Source organism: Mirounga leonina, unplaced genomic scaffold, assembly GCF_011800145.1.
Source record: "Mirounga leonina isolate KUSES-001 unplaced genomic scaffold, KU_Mleo_1.0 Mir_376, whole genome shotgun sequence".
Classification (NCBI taxonomy): Eukaryota; Metazoa; Chordata; class Mammalia; order Carnivora; family Phocidae; genus Mirounga; species Mirounga leonina.
In genome coordinates, this window is record NW_023270718.1 from 9,453,387 (window position 1) to 9,465,183 (window position 11,797).

The 11,797-nt window shown below is 42.2% G+C and overlaps 1 pseudogene; it reads left to right on the top strand.

Annotated features, from left to right (window-relative positions):
- The first annotated feature begins 1,161 nt into the window (after positions 1–1,161).
- On the top strand, positions 1,162–1,843 carry LOC117997900 (annotated as a pseudogene).
- Positions 1,844–11,797: the final 9,954 nt, after the last annotated feature.

Genomic DNA, 11,797 nt, shown 5'->3' on the forward strand with positions numbered 1-11,797 from the left:
TTATGAAGCAGAGATCACCAAGACAGCATGGTACTGGCACAAAAACAGACATATAGACCAATGGAACAGAATAGAGAGCCCAGATATGAACCCTCAACTCTATGGTCAAATAATCTTTGACAAAGCAGGAAAAAATATGCAATGGAAAAAAGACAGTCTCTTCAATAAATGGTGCTGGGGAAATTGGACAGCCACATGCAGAAGAATAAAACTCGACCATTCTCTAACACCATACACAAAGCTAAACTCTAAATGGATGAAAGACCTCAATGTGAGACAGGAATCCATCAAAATCCTAGAGGAGAACATAGGCAGTAACCTCTTTGACATTGGCCACAGCAACTTCTTTCAAGATACATCTCCAAAAGCTAGTGAAACAAAAGTAAAAATGAACTTTTGGGACTTCATCAAGCTAAAAAGCTTCTGCACAGCAAAGGAAACAGTCCACAAAACAAAGAGGCACCCACAGAATGGAAGATATTTGCAAATGACACTACAGATAAAGGGCTGGTATCCAAGATCTACAAAGAACTTCTCAAACTCAACACCCAAAAAACAATCCAATCAAGAAATGGGCAGAAGACATGAACAGACACTTCTCCAAAGATGACATACAAATGGCTAACAGACACATGAAAAAATGTTCATCATCATTAGCCATCAGGGAAACTCAAATCAAAACCACATTGAGATACCACTCATCAGGACTCATCAGAAAATTTCCATTAGATCCCAGGGAAATAATTCTATACCCCAACCGGAGGAGCTGAAATGGTAAGGGCTGACATCCAGTGTTGTCACCGATGAGCTTGAATAACCTTGCCTTCCCTATAGGAGTGTGAAAAGATACGGCCACTACGTACGGCTGCGTGGCAGCAAATCCTAGAGCTACACGTGCACGGATCCTGCAATTCCCCTCCCAGGCACATGTCCAAAGACTTGAACAAGGATGTTTACAGCAACTCTAACTGATGATAGTCAAACACTTGGAAGAAGTGTCCACCAATGTAGAAATGTGCTACATCCATACAACGGCATTCTATACAGAAATATAAAAGCAAAACAACACACGCAACAGCATGAATCAACCTCACAATTACTATGTTGAGCCAGAAGAGTCCCGATCACAATAGGTACACACTGCATAATATCTTTATAGGAAACTCAGAAATTAACCCACCGTGATAGAATTTAGAAGAGTGATTAGTGCTTGGGGAGCCTGGGAGGGGCACTTGGAGGCATTCTAGAGCACTGGAAATATTCAAGGGTCAAACAGGAGAGGGTGCAATGCAATATATGTAAAAGGCATTAAGCTGCTATCAGGACAAGTCTGAATCAAAAGTGAACAAGGACCCCTTTTACGAAGATGGTGCCAAAGGGTAAGAAGGAAGCCCCTGCCCCTCCCAAAGCCAAAGCCAAAGCCAAAGCAAAGGCTTTGAAGGCCAAGAAAGCGGTGCTGAAAGGTGTCCAGTCACAAAAAAGAAAAAAAAAAAAAATCCGCACATCACCTACATTCCGATGACCCAAGACACTGCGTCTCTGAAGGCAGCCCAAATATCCTCGAAAGAGCACCCCCAGGAGAAACAAGCTTGATCACTAGGTCATCATCAAGGTCCCTCTGACTACGGAGTCAGCCATGAAGAAAATAGAAGACAACACATTTGTGTTCATTGTGGTTGTCAAGGTCAACAAGCACCAGATCAAACAGGCTATGAAGAAGCTCTATGACATTGACGTGGCCAAGATGAACACCTTGATCAGGCCTGATGGAGAGAAGGCCTATGTTTGACTGGCTCCTGACTATGATGGTTTGGATGTTGCCAACAAAATTGGGATCATCTAAACTGAGTCCAGCTGGCTAAATCTAAATTTTTTCACCATAAAAAAAAAATTAACAAGGAGCTGAAAAGTCCTTCAACAGATGAATGGATAAAGATGACGTGTTGTGATGAGCACTGGGTGTTAGAGGCAACTAATTAATCATTGAACAGTACATCAAAAACTAATGGTGTACTATATGTTGGCTAATTGAATTTAAATTTTTAAAAAGTTAACAATTAATTCTTACTCGTGTAAAAGGGGGAAAGGATTTTCCTCATTTTTAGATTTCCATCTTATTGAGGTATAATTGACAAAACTGTAAGATATTTAAATTGTATATTGTGGTGATTTGATAAATGAGAGCCCAATGAAGGGTTCCCCCCATCGAGTGGAATTAACACCTCCATCACCTCACGTATTATATATACATGTGAAAACATTCAAGTTCTACTCAAATTTCAGTTATATAATACTGTGTCATCAAGTACAATCACCGTGTTTTACATTAGATCCTCAGATCTTATCTTATAGCTAAAAGTTGTACCTTTTTACCAACCTCTCCCTATCTCCCCCATCTTCCAATCCCCTGCCGCATGGATTTGCCTGGAAGAACTTTTGCTAAGTGAAATAAGCCAGACAGAGACAAATAATGCATGGTATCACTTACATGTGTAATCTTAAAAGTAAAAAATCATAGAAACAGGGAGTAGACAAGTGGCTGCCCCTTCCTTTGATGAGGCCATTTCTTTAGCAAACTTGTCATTATAAATTCTTTCTCTGTCCCTTTGAGATGCACAGAAGTATCTGAAAAGTCTAAATTGCCTCTCGCTGCTGTTACCACCTTTGAGGTGTAAATGCCAGGGAGACAGCACCCCATCCCTTGGTCTCTGGGACTTTAATTAGGTCCTGGTTCCACGTTGTGATTACCTGCCTATCCTAGAGAAGCTGTAAGTTTCATTACTTTTTTGGTGAAAGACCATTAGCTCACACAAATGGCCACCCCAATTACCAGGTAAATTTAGGATGAAAGACACGTATCAAATGTTGCCGTCAACTCTCACACAAGTCCTCGTACTTAACGACCAGTTATCGTTTATCTTGAGAACATGTCTGTGACCGGCTCTATCTGCCCGGCTTTATGAGAAGGGCCAAATTTCTATCTGCCTTTGTGTTCTCTTCTGTGGATTGCCTGTGACACACTTTGCAGTCTGGCTTAATGCTTAGTCAAGAATAGAACTTTTTTCTCTTTTAATTTTGTGCAGAGGTTTTCTGGGTTGGCAGGAGCTTTTGTTTTTAATTATTTCCCCCAATGCTGTATACTTACAATGTCTGTGCTTTACTTGTGATGAGCACTGGGTGAAGTGTTCAGTCACTAAATTATACACCGGGAACTAATATTACACTGTGTGTTACCTGGAATTTAAATAAAAACCTAAAGGGGCACCTGGGTGGTTCAGTCATTAAGCGTCTGCCTTCAGCTCAGGTCATGATCCCAGGGTCCTGGGATCGAGCCCCGCATCGGGCTCCCTGCTCAGCAGGGAGCCTGCTTCTCCCTCTCCCACTCCCCCTGCCTGTGTTCCCTCTCTCACTGTGTCTCTCTCTGTCAAATAAATCTTTAAAATAAATAAAAACCTAAGGAAAAAAAGACATCTGTGCCTTATGCCGGTTACATTTCAACAAAAAAAGAACCAAAGAAATCCAAGATTGCAGAAATACAGTATCACTGTGCATCATAACCTTTAGGAACTGCACAGTAAGTCGGCAACAGCCTTGCCCTACAGAATCACTTCAATAACTACCAGGCTGGATCAGGTACAGATTGCCAAGATCTCCACGATTTCATATCTACACAGACAGAAAGTTAAAAAGGTTCAACCTAATAATGAGGGCCCACTTCATGCCAGTTATGGGAGGCAGAAAATAGCCCTGGTGCAAGCTCTCAAGTCTAACAGGGAGGACACCAAGATTTGGTCCTGCTCACCATTTTATTCCAACACTGCCCAACACACTGCTGGCACCCAAATATTTACTGAACAATGGTTAACACAAGGGGGAGAATAGTCAATCTAACTTAGCCTGAAGAGTCAAAAAAAGTAGGGGGTTACCCTCTAACGCAGCCATTCCACTCCTGGGTATCCACCCCAAAGAAATGAGTACAGATGCACAAACACTTTTACACACATATTCGTAGCAGGACTACTCACAAAACCCAGACGGGGGAAAACTTCTATCGACACATGAGGGAATGAAATGTGGAATATCCATACAATTGAATATTATTCAGTCATTAAAAAAGAAGGTATCAGGTTCAGATACATGCTACCATGTGGATGAACCTCAACAAACATTATGCTTAGTAGAAGAAGCTAGACACTGAAAGGCTACATGTTGTATGCTTCCACTTATATGAAATACACAGAATAGGTAAATCCATAGAGACAGAAAACCGATGGACAGCAGGGTAGGAGAATGTGGGGTGACAGCCTAATGGGTTCACATTTCATTTGGGGTGATGAACATGTTTAGGGGACCAAAGGGGATGGTTGCACAAGGCTGTGAATATACTAAATACCACCAAAATGTACACATTAAAATAATTGTATGTTGTATGAATTTGAGCTCAATTAAAGAAAAAACTATGAAACAAGTTTGATGAAGAAAAAAGCATTTCAGGTAAGACATTTAAGATGCATTAGTGGAAAAGTGGAGTGTGTGTGGAGTAAGGAGGAGGTTTTGTCTCAGGATGAAGAAATGTCCCCAGAATAAGAACATGCCAACAAAAGGGCATGCAAGTCACACGTGAATTTAATTGAAAGACTATGCCTTTCTAAACCGCCTTGATGCACATTAGAATCACGTGAGCAGCTTTAAAAAGACGAGATTTAGGTCTGCTCTGCCCCCACCTCCTCAGGAATGTGGATATAATGGGTCCGAGGTGGGGCCTCACTAACAATATTTTCAGATGTTCCCCGCATAAACTGAAGGTGCTGTCAGGTCTAAGTGAAGGGCTCTTTGTTGCTCAAATAGCTGCTCCCTGAACACAAATGAGCTGGAAGCAAATAGAACATCAGAAACAGAGAAGCCACTTGATCTACCCAAAACCTCCGTCCTCAGTGGTTCATTCCCTAGATGCAAAAAAGAAACCCATTAAGAATTTCTGAGTCTGTCTCTACCCTGTGAGAGGCCCTTGGAACACCATGAGCAGCAAACCTCAAGGACCTTTGGCTCTGCTCAAAGTTTGCCTTCGTCCCCTCAACCAGAGGGCAACCCCTGGGATGTGCAGTGTCCCTAAGATCAGTGATCAGGAGGAAGGGGAGGGGACAGGAAGGAGATCTATATACATATACATCTTGTCATTTAAGAATCAGGCACCTATTTCTACAAGAAAATCCAGTAAAATGTGGATGATAGTAGGTAACCCATGTTCCTGATAATCCAAGGACCAATAGCTTTCAACTTCCTGCTTATAACCTGGATAGAATTTCAGGCAAGAATCAAGACAGAAGGTAGTAGCAGCAGATCCTAGACTAGCATTGCCAGATGCAGTAAATAAAAATACAGGACATGTATTTGAATTCAAGTCAGTCTGAATTTCAGGTAAATGAGGAAGGACACTTGGGACACACTTAAACAGAAAAAAGCTATGTGTTGTTTATCTCCAGTGTAACTCCAGATGATGCCAATTCCAGTTGAATTTGATTTTCAGATATGCAATATTTGGGACATACAGTAAAAAAAAATTTTTTTGTTTATTTGAAATCCCAGATAGTGCCAATTCCCAGTTTTATTTTTTTATTTTTATTTTTTAAAGATTTTATTTATTTATTTGACAGAGAGAGACACAGCCAGAGAGGGAACACAAGCAGGGACAGTGAGAGAGGGAGAAGCAGGCTTCCCGCCAAGCAGGGAGCCCGATGTGGGGATCCATCCCAGGACCCTGGGATCATGACCTGAGCCGAAGGCAGACGCTTAACGACTGAGCCACCCAGGCACCCCTCCAATTAAATTTTAGAACAAATGCCTTCTGGAACAGACCAAAAAATTTTATCGTGTAGCTGAAACTGTCATTTAACTGGACATCTTGTGTTTTTTTATCTGGCAACCCTATCTAGACTCAAGATCATTGCTCCCATCCCTTCCCAGAAATAAGGAGGTAGTCAACATCTGATTTGTCCCCTTACTAAAAATAGTGACTCTTGTCCTAGAAAAGTTACAGATTCAAGACTGGACTTAAATTCAGGAGGCTCCCCCTAAATGTGACTAAAAAAGAATATTGAAGTGAATGTCACATCAAAGACATTTGAGAGATGGTGGGGGATAGGAGGGAGAATAAACAGGAAAGAGAAAAAAAAAAATCAGTGCTCAGTTACATCCATCAGGGCCACTGAACAATCAGAGTAATTAAGATCTGCTGCATTAATCACAACAGCCAATATGTTGGAACTGAAACAGCAGTGAATGAAGAAAGTGTGAATACACACACACACACACAACTGCAATATTACCCAGGCTTAAAAAAAAAAAAAAAAGGAAATCCTGCCATTTGTGAACCTTAGAGTAAGTGAAATCATCCAGACACAGAAAGAAAAATACCACGTAACCTCACTTATAGGTGGAATCTGAAACCGTGGACCTCACAGCAGCAGAGAGTAGAATGGCAATTTCCAGGGGCTGGGGGACAGGGAAAGAGGGGTGATGGTTGAAGGATACAAAGTTGCAGTCACACTAGATGAACTTCTGGAGAGCTAATGTACACCATAGGACCTATGGCTAACAATGCTGTATTTTGTGCTTACAGTATGCTACGAGAGTAGATCTTGAGTGTTCTTATCATGAAAATAGTAAGAAAGAGGGTGGGAGGAAGCTTTGAGCAGTGATGGATAGGTTTATGGCCTTGACAGTCGTGATCATTTCACAGGTTTCTACCTATCCCCAAATGCACTGAATTGTACACATCAAACTTGTATCATTTACATGTCAAAAAATGCCAATATACAAGAGTGGTCACAAATCCAAGCAATGAAAAATAAGTTATCAAAGAAAATAAGAGGATTTTTAAATGTTATGTTAGTCACCATACAGTACTTATTAGTTTTTGTTGTAGCGTTCCATGATTCATTGTGTAAAACACACAGTGCTCCATGCAATACGTGCCCTCCTTAATACCCATCACCATTCCCCCACCCACCTCCCCTCCAAAACCCTCAGTTTGTTTCTCGGAGTCCATAGTCTCTCATGATTCCGCCCCCCTTCATTTTTCCCTTCCTTCTCCTAATGTCCTCCATGCTATTCCTTATGTTTCACAAATAAGTGAAACCATATGATAATTGACTTTCCTGCCTGACTTATTTCACTTAGCATAATCTCCTCCAGTTCCATGTTGATACAAAAGTTGGGTATTCATCCTTTCTGATGGCTGAGTAATAGTAAAGGGAGTATCTACTTAAAATATCTCTAATTCAGTTTTGTCAATCTTACAAATAAACACCAAAATATCTCGAAGTTTATACACAAGATTTATGACAAACAAACAAAAGATCTACTGCTATTCCCCTCAGAGCTTGGTCCAGCCAAGACACCAGTCATCTCAAGTCCCAGGAAGCACTGAAGGCAATAGAGAAGAGGCTTGGGGCTACTGGTCTTCAGACTCACCTCTCTGACAAGGACATCCTTCAGAACAAATAGCTATTTAAACCCACCCAAAACAAAAGCAAAAATGAACTACTGGGACTTCATCAAGATAAAAACCTTTTGCACAGCAAAGGAACCATCTACAAAACTAAAAGGCAACCTATGGAATGGGAGAAGATATTTGCAAATGACATAACAGATAAAAGACTGATATTCAAGATCTATAAAGATCTTATCAAACTTGACACCCAAAAAAAACCAAATAATCCAGCCAAAAAATGGGCAGAAGACATGAACAGACATTTCTCCAAGGAAGACCTACAAACGGCCAACACATGAAAAAATGCTCCACATCACTTGGCATCAAGGAAATACAAGTCAAAACCACAAGGAGATACCACCTCACCAGTCAGAATGGCTAAAATTAACAAGTCAGGAAACAACAAATGTTGGCAAGGACGTGGAGAAAGGGGAATCCTCTTACACTGTTGGTGGGAATGCAAGCTGGTACAGCCACTCTGAAAACAGTGTGGAGGTTCCTCAAAATGTTAATAGAGCTACCCTATGACTCAGCAACTGCACTACTGAGTATTTACCCCAAAGATACAGATGTAGTTAAATGAAGGGGCACATGCACCCCAATGTTCTTGGCAGCAACGTCCACAATAGCCAAACTGTGAAAGTAGCCAAGATTCCCTTCAACAGATGAATGGATAAAGATGTGGTCCATATATACAATGGAACATTACCCAGGCATCAGAAAGGATGAACACCCACCATTTGACATGGATGGGACTGGAGGGTATTATACTAAGTGAAATAAGTCGAGCAGAGAAAGTCAATTATCATATGGTTTCACTCATATGTGGAATATAAGGAACAGCACAGAGGATAATAGGGGAAGGGAAGGAAAACTGAATGGGAAGTAAGAGAAAAACAGTGAGAGACTCTTAACTCTGGGAAACAAACTGAGGGTTGCTGGAGGGGAGGTGGGTGGGGGATGGGATAATTGGGTGGTCGACATTAAGGAGGGCATGTGATGGGATGAACACTGGGTGTTATATGCAACTGATGAATTGAACACTACATCTGAAACTAATGATGTGCTATACGTTGGCTAATTGAATTTAAATTAAAAAACATCCCAGCAGCCCAAAATCACAGGACTAGCACTGAAAGTGGTTGGGAGCTCCGGGCGGAAAGCCCTAGGAAGTATTAATAGGGAGGAGAAAGATCAGCTGGAAGTCTGAGCTTGGAATAGCATCGAACTATCATCAAACAACTGCCAAGAGCCAAGTGACTCACTGCACTAGAACTGGCGACACAGCCCTGACCAAGCAGATTGCGCGAGCTCACCAACCAGCCATGAAAACACATGGTTGCAAAGTCTTTGTGTGTCTTGTCCGCTTCTCTACCAACTCTATTAAATGCATACCATCTGCTGTTGTAGGTACAGTCAGTTCTCATTTGCAGTCATTACGTTCTCTAAAGTCACCAGGAACACTGAATTAGCAAATAGTAAACCATTGTGCCTACAGCAAATACAGGGTCAGCATCCTGTAAGCTTCTGATCACAGCATTTTTGTCAACCCATCAATACATAACCTTGTTTAGGTGTGTCTCTGTTTAGGAAATCTTATTCAGCACCTACCGTGGATTCATTTATACTGACCTCACGGCCCACAGTACTATTACTCATGCCTGAAGGAAAAACACCTAACGCAGGTGTTTCTCTGTAGCGCATAGCACCAGCCTTCTTGAGCTGAAGAACACCAAACAGCACTTCAGCAGTACACACAGGGCATATTAAGCAGTCCTGTTATCACAAAAGAAAAAGCACACAAATGCAAAAGAAATGGCACCAAATGGACCAGATAGAAGGACATCTGTATAGAGGATAAGAGCTAAAACAAGAAGGCAGAGCATTGGCTTGTCCAAGCCCAGCTGGAAGCATTTCTCAAATCTTTCATGTTCTGTGCATGTCCAAGAAGGACCAGGAGAAAGTGCAACAGGTATTGATTTGGTGGCAGGAGGATTAGAAATATACTTTAGCGAGTAGGTGAATTCACAAATACAGAATCTGTGAATCATGGGGAATGACTCTAATTAGTTATTACAGTGTGTGGAGTCTGAGACAGGATCCTACAAGGTGCCACAAGATCACACAGCCAATAGAACAAGCAAGCGAGAGTGGAAAGGGAATTGGAGGAGGTTTGAAAAATACATCAGATTGAATCAAGGAGGGTGGAAGAAGATATGGGGCAGTGGTCAGTGAAAATGGCAAGGGGCAAAAGCCCCGGAGGGAGAAGATACAAGAATGGAGGAGCCCAGTGGTAAGTTCTCCAAGAACTATGGACTCTCCTGGGTCTAGAAAGCGAGAAGCTTCAAGTCAGAGGACAGAGGTGCAGCAGACTCCTACTGCTGATTCAGAAAGTTGCCGGCAGCAAACTCTGCCCAGCTCCCAGTAAACCACCATTCTAGTCTCTGCCTCTATAAGTTTAACTCTTTTAGATACTTCTTAGACATGTAATCATGCAGTGTTTGTCCCTCTGGGGCTGGCTACCTTCACTTAGCATAACGTCCTCCAGGCTCATCCATGTTGTCACAAATGGCAGGATTTCCTTGTTTGTTTTTTAAAGCTGAGTAAAATTCTGTTGGGCATATATCCCACAGCCAAGCATCAGTTATGCAAGACTTAGTTCTAGCGGTCTGCTGTAGTCTGCAAAGTACACACAGTCAACAGCAGTGCATTGTGCACCTAGAATTTGCTAAGAGGGTACATCTTATGTTAAGTGTTCTCACCTCGTGGGCACACAAACCAAAGGACACAAACACTTGGACGTGGATACATCTACTACCTTGATTGTGGTGATTGTTTTAAGAGTGTATGCCTTTATCCAAACTCATAAAGTTATACTTAAGTATGTGCAAGGTTTTTTTAATTTATCGATCACACCTCAATAAAGCAGATCTTTAGAAAACAACAGCAGGATCCCACAGCGGGAGGAACACTAGAAAAGGAGTTCTGGAGCAACAAAGAGAGGAGACGTCACTTACCGATCAGACTTCTCTAACCTCATGCAACTTCCCAGATGCGCTGATTCAGGGAACCTCCAAGAAGTAGCCAGCCTCACCCCCTCCCCAGCCTGTGATTGGCCCTCAGGCCCCTCCTCAGCCTATCAGGTCTCTCTCCAACCTCCTAGTTTATGGCTCCCTTCTGACTCCCTCTAGCTAGGTCGAGAAGCCACCCAGGACCCAGCTGCCACACATAATCTCTGACGCCTTCTCCAGGTGCAAATCATCACTAGCTGGGCAAGGGGAGGCACAGGTGGGTTTCTAATGAAAACCCGTGCTATCCTGATGTGAATGGAGTCTTCCACTCCAGCCAAAGACCATTGATGGACCTCTCCTACCATCTGAGAGGTCATGAAGAACAGTGAAATATAAGAGGAAGAAAGAGCCCCCATGAGGTCTTAAAATAAAACCACAGAGGCAACCACATTTAGTGACCATTTCGTCTCCCAAGGCCAGGAAAACCACCTGTGACAGCATTCCATCATAACGTGAAGGCTTTTCCACTGAAGTCAGGAACACAATGAGACTGTTTTAATGCCACGGCTACTTAACATCATCTTGGAGGTATTAGCAGATTGAATTCAAGATTTTAACCATTTTAAATTTAAATTAGCAATTTTTTTTAAAGATTTTATTTATTTGACAGAGAGAGATACAGTGAGAGAGGGAACACAAGCAGGGGGAGTGGGAGAGGGAGAAGCAGGCTTCCCGCAGAGCAGGGAGCCCGATGCGGGGCTCGATCCCAGGACCCTGGGATCATGACCTGAGCCGAAGGCAGACGATTAATGACTGAGCCACCCAGGCGCCCCTAAATTAGCAATTTTAAACTGGAAATTTGGAAGCACTTAGAGAAAGGTGTAAGAATTGGAAACAGATAAAACCGTATGTGCAAATGACTTGATTACATATCAGAACACCTGAAAGACTCAATGGAAAAACTACTTCCAACATGTATATTTATGTCATTTTCCTACATGCTCTGTCTCTGGCTCTCTCTTTGACAGGGCCTGTTGCTTTTGGACCCAGATTGGGTCCTGGCGAAACTGAGACCCTCCTTTTGCTCCGTAAAATTACACCCCAGGTAGGGGAGATGGACAGGTGCACAAGATCATCCAATAAATTGCTCTAGATGTTTTCAGATGGGAAGCAATACACTGGGACTATCTCCAGTGTCAGCCTTTGTGAGTTTGGGAAGCTCTCCAAAACCATAATTTTCTGAAGTGGCTGGTTCTGAATCTAAGGGGTATGGGAGCATGTCCTTCTCAGATTG